Below are 24,879 nucleotides of genomic sequence, written 5' to 3'. Positions count from 1 at the left end.
AGACTGTACTGTCTTCAAGATATGTGCCTATTAAAATCTTGGTATTCTAATTTTATATGTGACAGCAGTGCTATTATCATAAAATATATGAATTGATTAGTAATATTCACTATGACTGTTTAACTCTTTCTCATAGTTAGGAAGAATTCCCAAATCTAGTATTTAAGAGAATATCTTCAATTTTTAGATTTTAGAAAGTAAGTAGAAGATTAAATCAAAATTTGCCCATTGTTTTATACAATGAAGAAAATGTCTTTTGTTGCCGTTTCAGATTAGGCATATTGATGCTAAATTTCATCTTCCTGATATTAATTTTATACTACTCCTGTATTTTTACTAAGGTAAATTTGGTTTTGAAAATGAAAGTAAATTATTTAAATAGAGATAAATCTTTTGCAATTAAATGTTGGCAATAGAGTTGATTTGCAGTACTGATATCATCTTTCAAATAAAGTGATAGTGCCAGTTAGAATTGTTTGGAATCTTCTTACAGGTGCTTATTTGAATCAATGGAATAGTACATTTCTTAAAAAAATATGGTCATTAAAATGGTATGTGAAACATCCAATTCCTAAATTAACTAGAATAAGAACTTTTAATGAGTGATTTTTTTTTTTTTTATTGTATAGCTTAATACACTTCTGAGTCTATAGGTAGCTTTGCCTTTGAGTTGGTTCATAAATATTATGCTCTTTGATGAGGTCATTTTGGTCCTTCAGTAATTAAACCCCTGAAGAGAATTCTAATATTGTACTGGTAACTGAACTTCACTCTAAATTTAGTATTGATACAGTGACAGGGTACCTTTTAACATATAATATTTTTTGCTTTCAAAACTATATTAAGTACTCTTCTTGTCCTATTATTAATGAATAGAGAGTTTAGCCTAACCTTCCAAAACTGTTTAAGCCAAGAAACTAATGATATTTAAACCCATTGTAATATTTCACTTAAAATGAATACCAGAGGTAGAGGTTTTAAGATTGTAAGAAAGCTACAGTGTTCCTATATATATGTATTTATTTCTTTTACACTATGCTAGAACTTTGTAATTTATAACCAGAATGATTTCTGTGGCCTTTAAATGTCCATGATGCTTGATTATTTTCTCCTTGTCCATGGTCCTATGAAGTAAAAATTTTATGTTTGCAAAATTAGATACAAGCTTATTCTCAAGAAGCAGACGGTCTGATACTTTATTTATTATCTCCACAAGAATAAAGTGTTCTAATGGAGAGAGATCAAGTAATGATCAAATACTCACTTCAGATTTGGGAGATCAGAGAAATCTTCAAGGAGGAGTTGTCTTGAACAGGTCTTTGAAGTTAGTGTAGATGGGCTTTGGTCCTTGTAGCCAACTTTACGATGCTCTTCCCACCTGAGTATAATTACAGCTATGGATGGTTCCTGGCAGGTTGATGGTTTTCCAAGTCAGGTACCAGCACCTTTCTGCTTCTCTGCCTTAGGGCTTCTGGTACAAGAGGAGCCTGCTTGGATATATTGCATTTTCCGCAGGGGAATGCAGAGGAGTTAACACCTGTTTGAGCAAACCTCAGCCAGTGGGAGATGGGAAAGAATCTATAGATTCTTTAAGATTCTTCAAGGCCTAGCCTCCCTAGCCTTCTCCAGGAGTATGATATAGTGGTATGACCTACGCATTTTCCAGAGGGTCCCTAACAGGATTATACTCCAGAGGCTCTCAGTGGTAACCTCATCGTTAATGAAGCCATTATTGCATTTACTTTCTTTTTCTTTTTTCCCATTTTCTTACTTACACTTCTTGAGATCACTTCCCAATTAATTTATCTACTCCCAAATCCTTATCCCAGCATCTGCTTTTGGTGGAACCCAAACTAAAAAGTTTTGGTAGAAATGGAGAAAAAACAGCATGGGTAGAGTTACACAAAGTAAGCATAACATCAGCGAGTTAGCTTGATTTAACCGGAATGTCAGGTTTATGGTTACAGGGCAATAGAATTAGTTAGGTCACAAGGAAATTAATGGCAGACTAAGGATTTGGAGCTTTTCTTCATGCATTGCAGATTTTCTAAAGACTTAGCAAAGGGAGGAGACATGACCAGAGTTCTGCTTCCCAATAGTAACCTGGTGGTAATCTTTAAAAGAGATTAAAGATGAGAGAGACAAAGTATGGAGAGCATCTGGGAGATTATTCTGTGGAATAAGTGAGGTAGTAACACTAATGGAAATGGAGAGGAGGGGCGATGATACTACATTTAGCAAGTAGTTTGAAGTGGGTATCAAGGGAGAGAAAGGCATTAAAAGTAATGCAAATATTTCCAGCTTTGATTGCTGATTGGGAGGATGGTCACGCTTTGTTTTAAATAGAAACACTAGGGGAGGAACATTTTTTAAGTTAATTTATTTTAAATTTACATGTAATAATTGTACATGGAGTTACAATTGTTTTTAATTGTTATGGAGTACAGTGTGATGTTTTAATACATGTATACAATGTGTAATAGTCAAATTAAGGTAATTAGCATATCCACCACCTGGGGAATTAGCATATCCATCCAACAGGGATGATAACATTCAAAACCCTCTCTTCTAGCTATTTTGAAACATGTATTATTGTGAACTATAGTCACCCTATTGTGCAATGAACACTAGACTTATTCCTCCTATCTAATTGTACCTTTGTACCCATCGACCTATCTCTACCCATCTCCCCTTCTCCGCTACACTTTCCAGCCTCTGGCAACCACTTTTCTACTCTCTGCTTCTATGAGATCAACTTTTTTAGATTTCAAATTTGAGTGAGATCATATGGTATTTGTCTTTCTGTGCCTGGCTTATTTCACGTAATATCCTTCACGTTGCTGTAAATGACAAGGTTTCATTCCTTTTTAGGGCTGTATAGTATTCCATTGTGTAAACATGCCATTTTTTAATCCATTCATCTGTTGATGGGCACTAACTTGATTCCGTAAGGAATTCGAACAAGTGAATAGAAAATATACCTAATAATCTGGTTAGAAAATGGGCAAAAGATCTGAATAGATGTTTCTCAAAAGAGGACATATAAATGGCCAGCAGGTATATGAAAAAATGCTCAACATCACTAATCATCAGGGAAATGAAAATTAAAACACAATGAGATATCATCTCACCCCAGTTAAAATGGCTAACATCAAATTACAAAAAATAACAATTGTTGATGAGGATATGGAGAAAGGGGAACTCATATACACTGTTGGTGGGAATGTAAATTAGTACAGCCACTATGGAAAACAAGTATGGAGTTTCTTCAAAAAATTAAAAGTAGAACTACCATATGATCTGGCAGTCCCATCCTGGGTATGTATTCAAAGGAAATGAAATCAGTATGTTGAAATAATATCTTCATATTCATGTATATTGCGGCACTACTTACAATAGCCAAGATATGGAATCAACCTAAGTATCTATCATTAGACAAATGGATAAAGAATGAGGCATATTTACACAATGGAATACTATTCAGCTGTGAAAGAGGAGGAACATGTTTAAGTGAGATAAAATGACTTCAGTTTGCTTCTGTGACAAAATCTGTCAGTTGCCTATACGATATTCTTTCTCCCTTTCTTTTTCAGTATCAGAAATGTATGTCATTTTATTCAGGTCTATAATGTGTCCAGGTAAGAGATATTTCCCAGCTTACCTTGCAGCTGATCATAGCCACGTGACTAAGTTCTGGGTAGTGTGATGTAAGCAGAAGTGTTGTGTTAGACTTTAAGGAAAGCTGCATATGAAAAGGAGACCTCTCTGGAGGTGTGTGCCTTTATCTTGCCCTTATTCTTACTGCCTATTATCTAACAGCATTGAATTTCAGCAGCAATTTTGGTCTTTGAGGTGACTTTGAGGGTGGAAGCTGCATGATGGGAATTTCTAATGACTAAGAAGACTAAGCCAGCCCCAAAGTGCCTACTTGTAGAACTTTGTATAAGAGAAAAATAAACTTCATTTTCTCTGAGCCACTGGTATTTGGGGTTTTCTTTTATATAGGCAGTTGTACCTAATGCTACCTGATGACATAGCATACTGAGTCTGAATTAATAGCAGAATATCCATGTGGAGATGTTCAATAGGTAACTGGAAATAAAAATAAATAAACAGAAAGATAAATAAATTTAATAATAGCAATTAGCAGTTGAGTTATAATTATATACCAAGTCCTTATTTTGTATGCAAGGAGGCATAGAGAGGCTTAACAGTTTGCACAATATACACTATATATACAACTGGTTTAGTGGCAGAGCTGGGATGGAAACCCACATCTGTCTGATGCCAGACTGTTAACCATAGTGCTGCAGGGTGAGACTGGACTCAGAAGAAAAGTCACACAAATTTATTTTTAAGGGAGGATGAGCTGAGAGAATTCTTTAAAGCTACTGTAAACACAGAACAATTTATTTGCATATATGAGAGTACTTCAAAAATTCATTTAAAAAATAGAATTAAAACATAATATGAATATTTACATGAACTTTTTGAAGTACTCTCATACATTTTGCAAAATTAAGTTTTACTACTTTTAAAAAGTGTGCATAATGTACGTGAGATTCACAGGACTAGTAAAATTATTTCAAGAAAGAACTTTAGTTATCAATTTGAATTATAGTAGATAGAGAAATAAGGTTTGTTAATATTTCTCTTGTCTTTTTAGAGACATTTATTAGGAATTCCATCATGCCAAAACAAATAGAGAGGACTCAAATAATTTTTAAATTGGAAAAGAATTTAGAACTTATACAGTGCTGCTTTAAGATGAGGAACTGAGACCTGAAGCTGTTGAGTGACTGAAAGGTGTGTATCAGTGTGAGGAACTTAACCAATTATTCTGTCTTCTGAATCACTCTTGAGTTTTCCATATGCCAGGCTGAAGGAAGCTCCATTATGAGTATCTCTGAGCTCTCATTGATCCTGATCTCCAGACTCTGAAATGATTAAGTATTACATTTAGAGTACTTCCTACAACAGAGAGCGTAAGTCAAGCCGAAATCCAGCCATTCGAACTATCTGTTGCAAGAGAAAATTACTAGTCCCAATTCTCCTTTTTTAATACATTTGGATTATGGTTTAATATGATTATTTGGCCAAAGAACATAGTGGCATGAAATTCAAACTTCTCATTAGAGCATACAAGGGTTTTTATGATGTGCTTCCCTGGTGCTCTCCCTGTGCTTCACTCTGCTCTAGCCACACCGTACCAGGAAATTTGCTGTTCCTGGAAAGCGTGCTCCTACCTCAGGGCTGTCTCACTTACAGTCTGCCTCTTCTTCCAATACTCTGCCATTGTTATCTGCAGAACTTAATTCTTCGCTTCCTTTATGTGTAGCTCATATGTCATTTCATACAATGTATTACTGCCTGGTCTGTTTAAACAAAATTGTTTGTTTATTTTTATATGCATCTATTAATCTGTCTGTCCTTACTAGTTTCATCAGGATAGGCATTTTGTTTTGTTCATTGCTACATATCCAATACCTTGAGCAGTATTTGCCTAATGCATAGTATGTGCATAGTAAAAAATGTGTTGAATGAATGAAGAGGACGGTATGTGAGGACCAGCTAATAAATATAGTATTCCATAATATACGCTGTGATTTTAGAGCCCACACAATAGTGTTAATTTCTGTTTTCTTAAAAACCTCTAGGGAATTACTGTAATTCAGGAGGGTTTAATATATTGAAAGCCAGATGATAAACATCATTCATTTGGAGCACTTTGCGTATGAGGCCTTTGCTGAGTCTTCCATCAGTTGCTCCTTTGTTCCTCAGCTGTTCCAGATTTCTGGAATATTATTGCAGTTTGGGGCTAGGATTAGGCACTTGGCCACTATTACCTTTTGGTAGTAAATGATTCTCTACTGGCCTAAGTTAATCTATTTTATTTATTGTTAACAAACTGCAACATGGAAGAGTTGTCTTCAGAGCCCCAAGTCGTCTTTTTTCAGCATAGAAAGAGACTGAAAACTTTATGCATACAAACTTATAGTCATAGAAATGCATTTTCTAATAATATGGCTCTGAAATAATAATAATGTTAATGGCAACTGTTTGTTGAATTCTTACTATGTGTTTGCACTGGTCTGAGTACTTTACATGTACTGAGTTTTTAAAGTGTGTCACCATCAGTGGATAGGAAGGACTTTCTAGATAGAGAACAACAGACCAGTTAGTTTATCCTTAAACAGAAGAAGCAGTTCACTGCTCTATCTGCCTTCAAGGAAATTGCAATTTTATGGTCTTAATGAGGGAGATGAAATAAGCATAATAAGTAGTGGTAAATGAAGAAACAGTGAAAGAGACATAAAATACATCCATAACAATGCCCCAGGTGACTGAAATATAACCTGTGCATAACCAGCAATGAATGGGAAATAAGAATGTCTTCAGATTATTTCTTTCAAGACATTTTATTCAGTGAATAAATGCAATCCATTTTATTTTGCTTGACAAGTATTTAATTTTCTAGTGTGATCAATAATACAGAAAATAAAGAGAAAAATTGACTTTCTTAAATTAAGAAAAGGATAAAATTTGTAAAACAAAACAACCAACCAAAGGAACCAAAGTGCTTTAAGATAGAATTGCAGAGTAATCAGAATCATAAAATTCAGTGTTCTCCAGATAGAAAGTTGGTCATTCCTAGCTAAACAAGCGGACATCTCTATTTGTTGAGATGCAACAAGCTGCAACGTGGAAGAGTTGCCTTCAAAGTCCAAGTCTTCTTTTTCAGCATAGAAAGAGACTGAAATTTTTATGTGTACAAATTTATAGTCATAGAATGCATTTTCTAATAATATGGCTGTGAAATAATAATAATGTTAATGGCAACTGTTTGTTGAACTTATACTATGTGTTTGCACTGGTCCAAACATTTTACATGTGCTAAGTGTTTAAAAGTTTGTCACCACCAGGTCAGACTACGTACAAAACTGAAAATTTTAGCGACTGACACATGGCCACAATGTGATAAAATGGAAAGAAAAAAGACCAGTTTACCTGAATATTCTCTCATCAAGACAGTTTGTTAGTACTCTTCAAGAGTGACTAGAGAATTGGTTGTATGTGATTTGACAGAACAACAATTTCACAGTATAGGAAAGCAATTCCCAGAGGATTTAAAATAGAGAAATTCATTTGATTTTTTTATTCCCAGCGTCATCTAAGAAAATGGCTTGCATATATAGTTAACATTGTAATAATATGGCCAAAAATAAACAATTTTTAGAGGGACATGCTTCTAGAAGTTATAGGCAATTTATGAATTTTCTAAATATTTAAAGTGTCATGAATGGCTGATCTTAGTGTTAATCATTATGTTTTTATTGCCCATAAGTTACAAATACAGCAGAAAAAGCACAAAATAAATCTTGAGATTGACTTAGCTGAAAGATATGAAACTTCTAATTTAAATTCTCAAATTCCATGCTATTCTATTTGATGTTACTTGCAATGCAGAGAAAAAAACTGAGCATACCTTGTGAAATAAATGCAATGTGTTGTCAAATCAAATGAGGCAAACTGAAATTATTTTGAATATTCTTTATATTTGAGTTTTTATATTTAAGGCTTTCTACCATTTTTAAACTCGGTTTAGATATCAGTTCTTCAGAAAAGCTTCACTGATCCCTGCCACCATCATACCCTTTCCCTGAATTAGTCCTTCTGTCATACACACCCCTCATTTTTGGCACCCAATCCTCTTGCAATTGTTGCTGTAAAGTCTCTCATCTGTACTTTATTATAAACATCCTGAAGGCAGGGATGATGTCAGTCTTGTGAACAACCTAAAGTGAATCAAGCAAGTTGCCGCATCAGTTCCTACTTCTCTCCTGAATCATCAACTTCCCCTTCTCTATCGGCTCATCCTAGCAGCATACAGACATGCTATTATTTTTCCCTTTTTCAAAATCTCTCCCTTAACTTCATTTTCCCTATTTCTATTTCTACAATCTTTCCTCGAAACTCCTTGAAATGCTTGCCTATACTTATTGTCTTTAATTTCTCTCTTTTCTTTTTCTCTTTGATCCACTGCAATAACCCATTACTCTACTGAACATGCTGTTATCAAGGTCACCAGCGAGTGCCAACAGTCAATTCTCATTTGCCTACCTAGTGTAGGTTCCTGATACATTAACAATTAAATCAGCTACAACTTGACAACTACACATACCAGACTTCTTCCACAGAAGATTTGTTGGTAACTGTATTAGTTTTCTAGTTAAGCCATAAAAAAGTACTACGAACTTTGTGGCTTAAAACAACTAATTTATTCTCTCACAGTTTTGGAGGTCAGAGTCTGAACTCAACGTGTTCAAGGCCTTACTCTCTCCAAAGGCCCAGGGAAGAAAGAATCCTTCCCAGCTTCTTTCAATTTCTGGTGGTTTTAGACATTCCTTGGCTGTGGCTGTGTAACTCCAATCTCTGCCTCCATCTTCACATGGCCTTCTCTTTGTCTGTGTGTGTTGCTCTGTATGTCTGTTTTAAGGACAACGTTCATTAGGTTTAGGGCCTACTCAGATAATTCAGGATGATATCATCTCAAGATCTTAATTATATATGCAAAGAACCTTTTTCCAACTAAGCTCATATTCAAATTTCTAAGGATTAGAATGTGGACATACTGTTTGGGGGGCTACCATTCAACCTACTACAGTAATGATCCCAATGTCCAGTGTTTCTGTTCATAGTACAGGTATGATATAATATCCTCATTAGGATGTCAATTTAACCACTAATTAATTTTTTTTAATCCAACAAATAGTTATTGAGTACCTCTTATGTATCAGGCACTATTCTATGTCCTGGAGAGAGAGTGGTAAGCAAATCTCTACTCTCATGGAGTTATATTCTTCTTGGGGGAAAAACAGAGTTAGAATTTTGTCCAAGTGTATTGCTTAAAGTAAGTACACCAGAACATTTCCTAAAGTTATAGAAATCATTGTAAACTTGTAACTAAGCTGCTAAATGTCACAGTTATTTATAAAAGCCAGAACATACAGAATACAAAGCAATCACTTTCTAGGTCATTCATTACCAGACTACATATTAGATATTTTACCCATGTGCTAAAGCAAAAGGAAAAAACAAAATGCTAAAAGTCTGGTTAAATTTATATTTGTCTGTTGACAAGAGATACAAAGCCATGTATGTAGTGTGATTGTAAACCTCCAAAGTAAATAAGAAAGTGAAAGATGATGACCCTGATTTCCTGCATTAATGTTTTATTTATACCACATTATTAGTGTAATAAAAATAAATATAAACAAGGTAACATCTATATCATGAAGACAATTTCAAACTAACTTCTGTTTCTTTGTAAAACCTCCCCTGCTCCTACATTTTCTGAAGTACTTAATTATGCTCTTTTCTCTGCTGGCTCCAAACTATGTGTGTTATTATTCTTGCTAACACTATATGCCTAGGCACTTCACCCCCATTAACCTATCATTAACTTTTACCCTGTGTTGTAATAGTGTGCTTCCATATGCATACTCCCTATTGGACAATGAACTCTTTAAGAGAAGAGGCCACATCTTTTCAGTTTTTGTTTTCCCAGCACTTAACACAGTATATGACATGTAGTGGATACTTAAAGACAAATTAAATTTAGTCAATTGTAGGCCTGGCAACAGGCAGGAGCTGGATTGCTTAGATGCTGAGTGACCTAGGCGTATGTCGTCAGGCTGCCTGGGATTGGATCCTTCTTAACCAATTTAACTAACTCAGTGTCCTTGTCTGTGAAAAACAGAGAATTAAAATAATGAAAAAACTTATGAGGCTGCATTACTTGAGAGACACAATGCATGCATCATAAGCACGCATTTAGTGTGTATTTAACTTTTAGTAAGCACTCAATAAATCTTAATCATTAACATTGCTTGGGTTTTATTTTAGCGTTATTGCTTTGAACATATCCTGACGATGCAGTGGATTTTCACTCATACAAATAACTTTTAATAGAAACATGGAAGTTTCAATTTGGCAGGATCCAAGATTTAAAATTATAGGCAACTTAATGAATAGCATAATTGCTGGCTTAAATTGTAAAAGTCATTAGCTAAGATATTTTAGTGACATGACTGAAGAATTAGCTACATAAAGCACACATTTTTATGAAAAGTAAAGTAAGTGGTGATGTTTTCTATGCTTTCTACTGTTTCTCACAAGCTTCTTTCTTTAATTGGATGTCATCCTTAGCTTTCCCATTCTTCTGCATCTCATATTCAGCAATAATACACTATGTTTTAAAAAGGTTTTCTCATTAAATATTTTTTATATGTATCTCTTCTCTCTCAGTTTGTCAATTCAATCTTAACTTCATCACTTTGAAAATTGAAGTCATAACTTCATCACTTTGAAAACTGAAGTTGGGCCGACCCCGTGGCACACTTGGGAGAGTGTGGTGCTGGGAGCGCAGCAGCGCTCCCGCCGTGGGTTCGGATCCTATATAGGGATGGCCAGTGCGCTCTATGGCTGAACGCAGTGCGGGCGACAGCAAGCCAAGGGTTGCAATCCCCTTACCAGTCACAAAAAAAAAAAAAGAAAAGAAAAGAAAATTGAAGTTTAACCAATGAATAATAATAGTATGAGGGTACTACAAAAAGTTTGTAGAAAAATAAAGCTGAAAATAATATGAATCTTTCCATGAACTTTTTGAAGTATCGTTGTACTGATGTAAATGAATTTTGCATTTGTATTGCTATACTCAAAATATAATTTTAATGAAAATATTTTGTTTTGAAATTTCGTACATTAAAATTTAAAAAAATTTAATTGTGTATATTTAAGGTATACAACATGATGTTATAAGATACATACATACATATATATATATAGTAAAATGGTGATTATAGTGGAAAAAATTAAAATATGGATTATCTCAAATAGTTACCTATTCCCTTCCCTACCCCCATGGCAAAAGCAGCTATAATCTACTCATTTAGCAAAAATCCTGAGTCTAATACACAATTAATTATAGTCCTCATATTGTACATTAGATCTTTAGACTTGTTCATCCTACATATTTGCTACTTTGTATCCTTTGATCTACATCTCCCCATTTCCTTCCCCCAGCCCTGGCCCTGGTAACCACTGCTTTATTGTCTATCTTTACATATTTGACCTTTTATTTTATTTTTAGATTCCACATATGAGTAAAAGTGAGATCATGCAATATTTTTCATTTTGTGTCTAGCTTATTTCACTTAGCATAATGTCCTGAAGATCCATCCATGTTATAGCAAATGGCAGGAATCTTCTCCTTTTTTAAGGCTGAATAATATTCTATAGTATATATATACTGCTGTTTGTTTATTCATCCATCAATGGACACCTAGGTTGTTTTCGTATCTTGGCTATTGTGAATAATGCTGCAATGGACATGGGAATGCAGAAATTTTTATAAGGCAGTGATTTTATTTCCTTTGGGTATATACTCACAATAGAGATTGCTGGGTCATGTGGTAGTTCTATTTTTAATTTCTTTGGGAACCTCCATACTGTTTATTTAATGGTTGCACCAATCTACATTCCCACCAACAGCGTACAAGGATTCACTTTTCTCCATCCCCTCACCAACACTCGTTATCTCTTGTCTTTTTGATAATAGCTATCCTAGCTGGTGTGAGGTGGAATCTCATAGTGGTTTTGAATTACATTTCCATGATAATTAGTGATGTTGAGCACCTTTTCATGTACCTGTTGGCAATTTTAATGTCATCTTTGGAGAAATGTTTATTCAAGTCTTTTGCCCACTTTTAAATTGGGTCATACAAAGGTAGTTGCAAAAGTTCATGGAAAGATCCGTATTATCTTTTAATTCCATTTTTTCACAAACATTTTGAAGTACCCTCTTTTGGTTTTTTTTGCTATTAAATTGTATGAGTACTTTATAAATCTTGGATATTAACCTCTTATCTGATATGTGGTTTGGAAATTTTTTTTCCCAATCTATAGGCTGCTTTTTCATTTTGTTGATTGTTTTCTTTGCTGTACGGAAGATTTTTAGTTTGATATAGTTCCATTTATTTATTTTTGCTTTTGTAGCCTGAGCTTTTGGTGTGATATAAGAAATCATTGCCAAGGCCAGTGTCAAGGAGCTCTTCCCTTATGTTTTCTTCTAGGAGTTTTATGGCCTTAGGTCTTTTATCCATTTTGAGTTGAATTTGTGTATGGTATAAGATAAAGAATGGTTCCACATTCTCTTGCATGTGGAAACCCAGTTTTCCCAGCACAACTTATTGAAGAGACTATCTTTTCACTATTGTCTTTGTGGTGCCCTTATTGAAAGTTAGTTGACCATATGTGTTTGGAATTTTTTCTGGGCCATCTATTCTGTTACACTGGTTTGTGTGTCTGTTCTTATGTCAATATCATACTGTTTTGATTACTATAGCTTTGTAACATAATTTTAAATCAGGCAGTGTGATGCCTCCAACTTTGTTTTTTTTTCCTCAGAATTGTTTTGGCTACTTAGGGGTCTTTTGTGATTCCTCATCTTTAAAATATCCTGTTAATTTTTTGTTTCCTAAAATTGTATTGAGTTATTGAGAAATGAAGACTTAGTCCAAATAGTATTATTTAAACTTTAAACATATATATTTCTATATATATATAAAACTCTTGCAAGACAGCATTGGGTTGGGGTTAAGATCACAGGCTCCAGAACAAGTTTTCCAGGATTTGAATATGGGTTCTTCTACTCATAGCTGTGTAACTTGGTAAAGAATACTTAATCTCTCTGTGCCTAAGTTTTTTCATCTATAAAATGAAGATAATAGTATTATTTACTAATAGAGTTGTTGTGAGGATTGAATAAGTCAATCATTTAAATCAGTTTGAATAGTGTTGGACACTTAAAATGAACTAAACCAATACTAATTATTTAAATTAAGTGAGAATGAGTGAAGAGTTTTTTATCAGTTTGAGAGGAGAGCATGGACACGTTGCAGAGGTAAGAAGTCATAGGATTTTCACAGGCATGAGGAGTATTGATAAAGGAGAGTTGGGAAAATGAGTCCGGGGCCAGATCTTAGAGGTTCTGTCCTCAACATTCCAAAAGAGAGGCCATAATAATGCCACATCCCACAGGTCATCTCTGTGAATATTGGCAGTGTTACTGCACTCAATGATTTGAAACTTATTCTATAGACAAAGAGGAATTATTGATGATAGTGCACAGGCTTTAGCACCAAACTTCTTGGAATTAGCATCCGGTTCTTTTATCTATCTGAGTTTCATCATTGATAATAATAATGATTCCTATCTTATTAGAGTATTGTTAGGATTAAAAGAGGTAATATAGCTAATATACTTAGAACATTGCCCAGCTAATAGTAATTGTTCAATAGAAATTACCTATTATAAATTGTGAGCAGAGGAGTGATGTGATCAGATCTGTGTAGCTTTACACAATTTTAGGTAAAGGAAAGTACCTGATTTCCTATATGAGAACAGAGAGAGAATGAAAAGTTTACATGAGAGCCATGATTAATGAGTGTCTTGCACTTGAGCTACTTTTTCACGTGGTTGCCCTGGGTACATGGGTGTGGCAAAGGGAAAGGCCATTGCTGAAGTTATGGTAGCTGTTTCTGAGCCTCAGGGGGCATTGGTATCATGAGACCTCCAGGCCTTTCTTGGGTAACTAGGGAGCCCAGACATGAGTAAAGGACCACATCCAGAGTTCACAGAGAGGACCACTTCTATTCTATATGGGTATATTTGTGCAGATTAGAAAAAAGTGCCTCTTTCTCTTGGGACATATATTCATGTATGAAGGCACATGGCTTGGTAAACAGAGCCCAGGACTCACCCACTTGGCCAGATGTCTTTGGGCAGGGCACAACCTGGGCAACCACACTTCTGTCCTGGCCGGAGAGCACTTGGGATGAGGAGAAATTCTGCCTAGTCACAGAACACATATATCATCTGTGCCTGTCCATCTTTCAAATTTGGGGTGGTCTTGTGATTTGCTTTGGTGAACAGAATGCAATGGAAGTAACTTTATGTGACTTAAGAACATTGCAGCTTTCATTTTTACCTTCTTGGAGTTCTACTCTGGACTCGCTATTTAGAGAAGCCTAGAGGATGAGAAGCCAGGTGGAGGAGAACTGAAGTGCTCTAGCTCTGACAGCCAGCACTTCCTGGCAGCGGCATTTTCATAAGTGATCACAGGCGAGACCAGAAGAACAACTGCCTAGGCACAGAATTGCTGATTCCCAGAATTGCTGATTCACAGGACATTTCTAATGATGAGTCAGTGAGTCAGAACATCTCCCTTTCATGAACAGAGATATTACTGCATTATACAGATCATTTTGGTCTATAAAATCAGAAAAAATGACTACAGAGATTTCCAAGATATTTTCTGCTACTCATATAGCCTGGAAATGTCTGCTGGCTTTTTGAATTTCTGGTTAGTATATATGTCATGAAGACTGCAATAAAAGACTCAAAAATACTAAAAATCAAAAACTGCTATGTCCCTAGCTAGTTCCAGTCACTGTTACCACTGAGAGTTCTCTTTTACAATTTTGATAGTAATAGATGTATTTGAAAAGGAGCGACTTCTAAAAACACTAGCTAAACTACAAACTCACATGTAATGAGATAGTAGAAAGTGGAGCAGGAATTTGAATCTAATTTTTCTTAGTTAGAAATAAATGAAATACACTGTAAAATTGGAAATATAAATAAATTGCATTTAGTTAGTAGGGAAAATTAAATGAGCAGGTGAACCTTTGTGTTTTGTTCAATTTTAATTTTACCATCTTATGATTTTATTAAAGCATTATTTTCTTTGATTTTCCAGTGATTTTTCATTAGTTGTAAGCTACAGAAGCAGTAATTTTGATGCCAAACTGATAAATATGGAGCCATTTATTGGAATCATATAAGTTTCTTCCTCTTTCCCTCCCTTCTTCCCTTCTTTTCTTTTAACCTAAAGGGTTTTCTGAAAAGGGGGTGAACAGTGGGTGCCAACCACATTCACACTGGACTCCTGCTGGAACTTCCACTCCAATCCCTAATGCTCTTCTTCTGGCATAGCAGTGGGCCAGGCCCAAGTAGTCCTAAGACTGCAGCCTGGCCTTGCTTGGTCCTTGAGGCTGAAGTATGTCTTGGGTCCACAGTGCCCATCTCCCCACAAGAGATGGCACAAGAGTGAAAAATGAGAGCGATGTTGAGCATGGTGATATTGACCCTCCCACTGAAAATACTGGCACTATGGCCCCTCAAATTTAGCATTCTTCCTTCCTAAGGAGGAAGGAATAAGGATGAAAGGGCTGGATCGAGGCTGGGATGAAGGTGGGGAAAGAGCTGCTCTTTGAGATTAAAAGAAGAGGGTATATGATATGTGATCTGTGCTCATTATATGTTGCCATGTCAAAATGGGCAGGTCATGGGGGAAAAGTCAAATAAGTTCAGTTAAAGTAGGGGAAATGTTAGTATATTTTATAGTGGTTATGCTCGAGTAACATGGAGTCAAACTGAGTCTGAATCATGGCTCTGCGACCAGCGAGGTGGGTAAGTTGGGCAGATTAGTTCATTTCTAAGCCTCTGTCTCCTTATATGAGATGAGAATAATCATAGGCTCTGCCTTACAGGATTACTATCAGGATTGAATAGAACAATGTATCTAAAGCATTTAGCACAGTGTCTATCACACACACAGTCAGTGCTCAGTAAATGGTAGCTACTACTGTGGTACAAATCTTTTGTTCAGATAATGAAGCAGCTTAAATTTTAATTTGTATATGATTTTAAAAAAATAGTTGAAGCACCAGCCAGTCAAATTTCACTACTTTATCTAAAAAACTATATGAGCAATATGATTTATAATTAGTACCAATGTTATTAATAAAAAGTATATAATACTGCCAAAATGGGACAGCAGTATAGGGGATGCAGTAGAATAGAAGCATAACAAAAAGTTTATGTGATCTCATTTACAACCTTGCTAAAAGGGAACACTATTGTCAGAGAGAGACTTTTGTCAGGGAGCGTTATGTCAAATGGGTGCAGTGAGTGTTTTGAGTTGCCAAATCCTTCAGTTCGCTAAATTGAGTGGTTACTTCTCATCTTACATGACTTGGCAGCAGCATTTGAATTAATGGTCAGGCTTCTCTTTTTGAAACGTATTCTTTACTTGGCTCCCAGGACAGCGCATTTGCCTGGCTTTCCCTCTGTCTTTCTCTCTGCTTCCTATCAGTTTCTTCTGATTTCTCCTTTCATGCCCGGTCTCTAAATACCAGAGTATCCCAAGGAACAGTGTTTGGGTCTTTTTTCTTATCTAACTCCTTGCACTCCCTAGATGATCTCATCCACTCTCACAAATTTAAATATGACCTATGTGCTGATGCCTCCCAAATTTATATCTTTAGTGAATATCTGTCCTCTCGATTCCAGACCCATATCCCAGCTGCCCCATTTTATATCTTCACATGAATGTCCAACTCCACATGTCTAAAATCACCTCCTTCCATGTGGTCATCCCCATCTCAGTTAATGGCAACTCTTGGTGTCACCCTTGATTCCTCTCTCTGTCTTTCTATTTCTCTCTCTATCTCCGCCTCTGTATGGAGAGAGAAGGAGAGAGAGAATTCATCAGCACTTATCAGCACCCTCACAACCATCATCACCCTGGTTCAAGCCGCCATCATCTTTTTCCCGGATTACTGCAATAGCCTTCTATCTCCTTGCATCTACTCTTGCCCCCCTACCGTTTGTTCCCAACAGAGCATCAATGTGGTCTTTTTAAAATTTGTTAGATCATGTCATTGTTCAAAACCTTTCAATGGCTTCCATCTCACTCCGAGTAAAAGCCCTAGTCCTTTCAGGGACCTGGGTAATCTGTGTCCCCATTACCTTTCTGACCTCATCTCTTAGCACTTTCTCTGGCTCATTCTGCCCCAGCCACACCGGTGTCCTTTATGTTGGTTGAACTTCAATGTAAGCTCCATGAGGGCAGGCTTTTTTGTCTGTTTTGTTCTCTACGTATACCCAGGATCTAGAACAGTACCTGGCCTAAAGCAAGCACTCATTAAACATTTCTCAAATGGATAATGGATAATTTCTGAACCCATCTCTTTTTGTACAATTTCCCCACAAAGGCCATTACATGAGGCATTAATGCACATATGAGTCTTTACTAGAAGTATGAGGTAATGATGGTTTTTTTCCATCTTAATGTTATTTCATTTCTTTCTCCCTAAAGATTATTGACACACTTCTCTGACCCCCCATTTTCCTGCGTGCTCTGATCCTCAGACTCTGATCCTCATGTTCTCTTCCCAGAACACGATTCTCCTTTTATCTCTCCATGTAATATAGTTCTCTTATCCTGTCCTGGGCTAGGTCTGGAAAATTTTGATCCATGGCTTAGGAAAAAAGAATTCAAAGTTCAAATTCTTCTATTTTCTTTTCTTTGTTACAGTGCTTTGATATTTGATTTTTAAAAATCATTGTGAGGAAAATTCTAGGGGCAAAAATTAAAGTATGCTTTGTGTCAGGTAACAATAGTTGCTGTAACAGATAATTCTCAAGATCTCAGTGCCTTAACACAATAGAAATTTTTTTCCCTCTCACTCGCGTAAAATCCAAAATGCGTGTTTCCAATCACTGAGCTTCGGAGTGGCTCCTTCTGTCATGTAAATCTACTGTCGTGCAAATTTGCTGTAGAAGAGACAAATATAGAGAGGATTATGGAGGAGTGTTTTATTGGACATGCCTGTGAGTGTACATCCACTCATATCCTACAGTCTAGAATTGAGTCATGCCTAAGTGCAGGCAAGCCTGGAGAATGTGCTTCACCTGTGTGCCCCGGAAGAAGCAGACACAAGTGGGATGAGGATCAGTATAGAGTTTCTGCCATACTTTATTTTGCCTTCCTTTCTCTTGTTTGCTTCTTATCTATAAGTCTCTGATGTTTTGATTTTCTTCTTGCTTAGTGCTGGATGGAACAATAATAATAATAATAATAATAATAATGTTTTGATTTTCTTCTTGCTTAGTGCTGGATGGAACAATAATAATAATAATAATAATAATAATAATAATAATAACAACAACAACAACAATAAGGCAGCTTTATGCTATTCACTGATTATATTTTTTAATTCTGGCAAACATTTAAGGTAGGTTTGTTATCACCATTTTATAGATAAGTAGATTGAGGCACCAAAAATTTAATGTGTGTATTATAACTAGCTCGTAAGTGTTGAAACCAAGATTTGACCCAGGCTGTCTCACTTCAGAGTCCACCTTCCTAACCAAGACACTGTACTGCCTCCCAAGTTTTGAAGAAATAGAAAAATTTCCCGATATTGTATTGCTTCTCCAAGAGCACAGATAAACCTGGAGGGAACTCTTGGCACCCTTATTCCAACTTCAAATGGTCTCAGTTCATTTGCTGATTTGACCCCCAACGTTTATGTCCCCAAATCTTAACCAGAATGATGCAAGGCCTTCCAGTTGTAGATCACTACCCTCAGTGTGACAACTTGGGACTGAAGAATGGGGTGAAGGAATAGAGCCCTGTTTGTGTAAGAATTCTCTCTCATTTCATTGTGGGCACTTTTCACAGTTCTAATTCTCCAAATTGAAAAACATTGCACCAGATAACACTGCAAGTCTTATAGTGATTATAATCAAATCCCCTGCAAAAAGATACAAAGAAACTATCTAAGCAATCTACATACTGGTATAATACCATCTGGTAAAGATATTTATTCTGAAGACAGCAAGTCCTGTACATTATATACTGATACAGCAGAGTGCTATTTTTTTGTTTGTTTTACCTGAACCATCAAGATACAATAGATATCGGATACCAAAATGATTTGTAAAATATCTAGATGCAGATTTTCAAAGGGAATACTCAACTAATGGATTCCATCCTCCACCAGGGTTGTTAAAAAGGGTCAGGTTTCTAGAGATTAGAGAGGATTTTGTGAGACCGATTTCTTTGGAAAACAGCATATGCTGTTATTTGCCACCTGTCATCCCCTGTTGAGGGTGAGGCATGTGTGTGTGTGTGTGTGTGTGTGCGTGTGCGTGTGCGTGTGCGTGTGCGTGTGCGTGTGCGTGCGCGCGCGCAGTGACTCCCAACACTTAGTTTATAGGAAGACGCTTTGAAGAGACCACTCTGAGAGTTTGTTGTCTCTCTTCGACTCATGACCACCTGAGGTATTTGAAAGTGAAAGGCTGTCTCAAATGTCCTTTGGAAGCTAAGTAAAGGGCTGTTTCTGGGAAATAACTAATCTCTACTCTGAAGGGGCCAAAGGTGTTCTCTCCTTCCTTTGGTCCCATATCTGGACTCCTGAGGACCAGATTTGGGATCCAGGGAAGGAGAGAACAGTGTCTTAAGTAATTTTGACTCTTGCTTGAGAGGACTGACAGAAAGGGCAGAGGGACTTCAGCAGTCTTGAAGCAATGGATCACTTAGGCAACGAGGGGCTGTGGAGTGATCAGGACTGGAGTTACAATTAAAAGAGCCCAGAAGGGGAGAGGAGTGAGTGAAAAGTCATGAAAATGTCAGAGAGAGAGGGTGAGCGAGAGCGAGAGAGAGAGAGTGTGTGTGAGGGGGGGAGAGAGAGAGAGAGAGAGAGAGAGAGGAGAGAGATTGATTTAAACATCTGCAAGGCCAAGAGAGAGTGAAGCCATTTAACAGGTAGTACCAGTCAAATGAGAACTTTGTATCCCCCTCTGCCCCTCTTCCTCCTTTCATTTAGAATTCAGAGAGGTCAGTTTACTACAGTACCTGGCTAGGGGAAGTGGGAGGGTAGTGTAACCTTTGAATGAAAATAAAAATGCTGCCTGATATATTAGACTGGGACTTTTATGTACTAAACTGAGACTTTGTTTTACAACTAAGCATCTTTGTAGTATCTAAGAGTATCCAGAGACATCGTCCGGCCTACTGAATGTTCATCCTCTGGTAAGGGAAAAACTTCCCCCAGTGAATGCATTTTAAAATGACTGTAGGTAACAAATATAGAATTAATTTTGGGTTACATCCCATGATTTATGTTCATGATTCCATCTCATTGTGCAGTATGTGGATCATGCTTATTAGGAAAACATTGCTCTTCAATAAATATGGATTTCCTAATATCACTAATTTTTAATTTAGTATTAATATTTGAATATATAATTTTTCTGCCTTTTAGAAAGTAAGAGTTATTTAATTAATTGATTTAATGAATTATTAATAAATCCATAAATAAAATCTATAATTTAAATTAAATTAAATCTGTAAATTAATCTCCACCACTTAGAGAATCTTTTCTCAGGTACATTAGGAAAGTTGAGATTCTAGGTGAAGAAGGTGAAGAAAATGTAGGCAGTTTCTAAGTTTTTATGTGACCATGAGTTTGTCTTAACTGAGCAAGTTTTTCTCCTGTGCTTTTTTTCCATCTTGTCAGAGCCCTTGGAAAAGGAAAGTATATCTTGAGCGTATGTTAAAAGCTTGACAGATTGATTCTTTTCTGCATCTCAGTTGAAAAAGTTGCTCTGAAGTAGAGGAATGAATAGATAGTTCTTTGCAGACTGGCTTGGCATTGTTTTCAGGGACTTCCTTGGACATGCCGTATAATGGATCAATCAACAGATTCAACAGACATTTTTTTTGAGTTTCCACTAAGTTCTTAGTACTGTGCTTAGTACCACAAGGATTTTGAATTCAGTCCTAATAAATTCAACAATCTTTTATTGAATATTGTCCCATGTTAGGCAGTGTGCTAGGCTCTGAGAAAGTTAACCTGAATGATTAAACTCGAGGCATGTAATATGGTTGTGAAATACATATGTAACTAATACTGTGTCTAGTGAGACAAATGTCAAATGTGGAGTTAAACAATGCTGAGTAGTAATAATGATGAGGAAATTATTCATTCTAACTGAAAGGATTAAGGATAAAAATAATAATAGCTATCATTAATGGATAACTAAAGATGGTCCAGGTACTCTATAAGCCTTGTCTGAATTGATATTTACAAGGCCCCTTGGGGTAGTTTTTATATTCTCATTTTACTAATTAGAGGTTCAGAGACATTAAGCAGTTTTTCTAAATCACAGTAGGTGTCAGAATCAGCAGCTAGAATCCAGGTCTGATTGATTTCAAAGTCTATATACTCTTATTAGCTACACTGTGACATTGGAGCTTGTGGGGGATCATTCCAGAATAAAAGGAGTAGTATCGTTAAAAGCACAGAGTCAAGAAGGTTTTCACATGTAGCCTGTAGTACATTGTGATTGGATACGGCTTAGAAGGCTTGGAAAGACTAGTGGCATGTTGTGTAAGATCTTGAATTCCGTGCTCAGAGATCAGGCTTTATTTTAAGTAATGTAATGAATAGCTACTGAAAAATTATAAGAAACAAAAAATGACAAATACACAATGACAATATTTAATAGGTGCTAATTACGTGATGTAGATTAGTTTCTCAGCATAACTTTTAAAATGTGCTCTTATTTTCATGACAGTATGAAAAAATAATATATAGTCTAAATCACCTTATGACTAAGTCCAGCACAGCAACTGTGTTTGTTTGCTTTTCTGTTTATAAGCATGTTGGTGCTAAGAAGTACTCATTGGTCTAATGAGAATAGAACAGAAGCAAATTTCATGTGTAAATGATGCCACCTCAGGAAGGAAATATCAAATGATATTAGACTGCACACACTGAACAAAGAAAGCGTTCATAGTAATGAGAAGAGAGAAAAGGGTGAGAGACCCTTATCACCTCACAGCTCACTGTAGGACAGGCACTCCGGGCTTCCAGGTACTTGCATCAGACCCACATCCTCAGTGGGAGAGTTAACAGAAATAAAAATCACATTCAAGTGATGTTAATTTGAACTTTATTGATTCTGTAATTTTGCTATTTAATTTGTAACTTTGCTTTGGTTCCATGGTTGCGTAACTGTTATGAGCCTGAAGAGATTATGCCATTTTAAGTTAGTATGGAATTAAATATGAATATAAAATTAAGTATATAATTACACTTAAGGCTAACATTGGGACAAGGAATATTTTTTTAAGTTTGAAGAATACTTTATGAACAATTATTACTGAGAAATGTTAAGATAGTGCATGAGAAAAAGGGTGCTAGAAGGTGGAGCGGAATTCCAAATGAGATGAGTATGAGCAGAGACACAGAAATAGGAATAAAGAGATGGTTTGATTACAGCATGAGGTTCTTTTTGTGGAAAGTAGACAAGGAGGCTAGACAAGTCAGAAACTCTCATATTACAGAAATTTTATATCCCCAAAGAAGGGTCAATATGGACTCTCCAGGAGAATATGAAAATGTGACTTAATTTGGGTTACCTCCCAAAACACACCTTGAGCAAAGGAGTTGACTGAAGGAGTTTATTTGGGACATGATTCCAGGAAATGCTGGTAGAGGTGTGGCGAAATGAGACAAGGGACCATTCAAAGGTGTGTTACGAAGGATGTTACCACTGTGGACCACTAAAGCTTAATCCCACTGGGGAACTCTCGGGGCAAAATGTACAATATGTGCCTTGGTGCTGTCCCATCAATGGATAGAGAAGCTGAGATATTTATACACCTAATTCTACTAGTATTTTGTTGAGACATTTTCCCAGGGCACATAGATTCTGAGGCCCTTCTGGCCTGTTGCATGGGAAATGAAGCAGGGACTGGAGGCCAAAGAAAGACTTCAGGCAAAACAGTGCAGGTCCTGGCAGTTGGAAGCAGGGCTGTGTACAAGAAAGTGGTAAGGCCAAGGGGGGTTGGGAAGAGCATCCACTGTACTTGCTAAATGATCTCTTCTAAGGAAGAATTTTATCCCCTATAAAATATGGAGAGAATCCCTATACTGTAAAGTTTTTCTAAGAATCAAATGTGAAGTGCCCAGCATAATTCAAGGTATGCAGTGGACACTGTGTATGTCAGTTTCCTTCATCCACAAACCACAAAAGTGCCAAGTTTTATGGGGGACAAAACTCTCCTTTAGAAAAGTTTATTAACCTCTTGAAGGTCACACAGCTAAGTCACATTCAAGTTAGAATTGGGAGTCAGGTTTTAAACCCAAGTATTTCTGATCCCTCTATCTACTAATGGAATAGAGAAAATGGAAAGAGTTTGGAATTTTGGAGGATAGAAGGTAATAATGGATTTGCATTGTGCTCTATATTTCATTATATCCTATGCTTATTAAGTAACTGACTTTTTTTCTTTATTCTAATTGCAAATGGCCAGTGGCACTCTCATTTGCAATGTGTTAAATAGGAAGATTGTTGGGTTTCTTTGAGTGTTTGTTTTGGATACACATGATATAGAGAAATTCAGGTATGTTAGTGTTTCTGAAGTTAGGATTTCTTAAATTTTTCATACAATCAGTAATAATAATAATGATGACAATCTCATATTATTCTTATATGAATTTCTATTATACAAAATAAATTAACAAATAAATTTCAGTGAGTCTTTATAATAGTTCTGTGATACCTGTAAGGGTCCTATTATTACCAATTTATACATGAGAAAGCTAAAGTTCAGATAGTGGCTTGTCCGATGTGATTCAGTTCATCTTTTTTTTTTTTTTTTTTTTTTTTTTTTTTGTCGTTTTTTCGTGACCGGCACTCAGCCAGTGAGTGCACCGGTCATTCCTATATAGGATCCGAACCCGCGGCGGGAGCGTCGCCGTGCTCCCAGCGCAGCACTCTACCGAGTGCACCACGGGCTCGGCCCGATTCAGTTCATCTTTGATACGGCTGGGTTTAGAACTGTATTATCTCAGGATTTATTTGTGGAATGCAGATGCAACTCCCTTTATACAATATATGCAGTTCTGCAAAAGTGAATTCTTAGTGCTGCAAATCTTATTATTCAAAGTAATCCTATTGTGAATCCTTTGGTAAACCAAATAGCTTGTCTTTTGTCCAAATAAGGATTTTTTACATTTAGATTTGCCTGAAAGTGATTAGTACTTTGACCATTTTTGCCTTGTGAATGATTACATTTGTTTTTGATGCACCTCTTATACCTTAAGATTTTCTTCTTATAGTGGTTATAAGATTTTCCTCAGATGGCATCTAACCACTTATGGTTGCTTTAGTCTCCTGAAGAATATACTTGATCTTAGCCAAAAGGCTGAGAAGTGATCTCTCCTGCAGAATATGTACTGTTGGTATCATTTTTATACTATTGATTTCAATTACTGTATCTAGGTCCTTAGGACAAGAAGTGTGAAATATAATATATAACTCTGAAGAAAGAGGTTTTAAAGGAAAATGTGCTCGAATGTACATGGAGGTTTTTTCTGTTCTAACATGAAAATCACACCCATAGAAACTAATTGATGCCCGTGCTGATGGTGTTATTGCATTCTTATGGACATTAAGACCACCAAGGCCTGCATGTGACTTATACTTTCAGCCCTGAGAATGCTTGTAGTTTGCCAGTGGTTTGGGGCTATGGTTCCTCTCTGCTGCTTCTGCCTACCTAGCCCCATGGGCTTAGGGTTCTCATCTTGAAATGGTGTCATCTATCTTTGATCACTGCTGTCATTTCTCAATAACTCACAGCTTCAGGCTGTTTGCTTGTGCTGCTTTAGAGTATTTGCTTATTTATTTATTTATTTATTTTTGCTTACCTTGCATGTGGTTATTTCAGTTCATCTCATCTTACTATATCAGCAGTTGCTTAAGAATTCTGTTGTAATCTATCTATCACTGCATTCCTAACCCCATGAAACTGACGTATAGCAACATGCTATGTGTTCAAATTTCTGAGTACGTGGATTCATTGATGTGTTGAATATCAGGGATGTAAGTCACCCTCATTCTACCCCTTCATCTTATTTTACATTACTTCAGAAAGTAAAATGTACTGTGTTTCTC

At 36.3% G+C, this 24,879-nt stretch overlaps 1 protein-coding gene across 1 annotated transcript in view; it reads left to right on the top strand.

The window, feature by feature from the left end:
• Positions 1–24,879, top strand: part of MACROD2 (mono-ADP ribosylhydrolase 2) — a 1,973,048-nt gene that overhangs the window by 426,669 nt on the left and 1,521,500 nt on the right. The gene's annotated exons all lie outside the window — the stretch shown is intronic.

The sequence above is a fragment of the Cynocephalus volans genome, chromosome 1 (assembly GCF_027409185.1).
Source record: "Cynocephalus volans isolate mCynVol1 chromosome 1, mCynVol1.pri, whole genome shotgun sequence".
Lineage (NCBI taxonomy): Eukaryota > Metazoa > Chordata > Mammalia > Dermoptera > Cynocephalidae > Cynocephalus > Cynocephalus volans.
The sequence above is the reverse complement of the archived record's forward strand: the minus strand, read 5'-3'. Positions and strand labels throughout refer to the sequence as shown.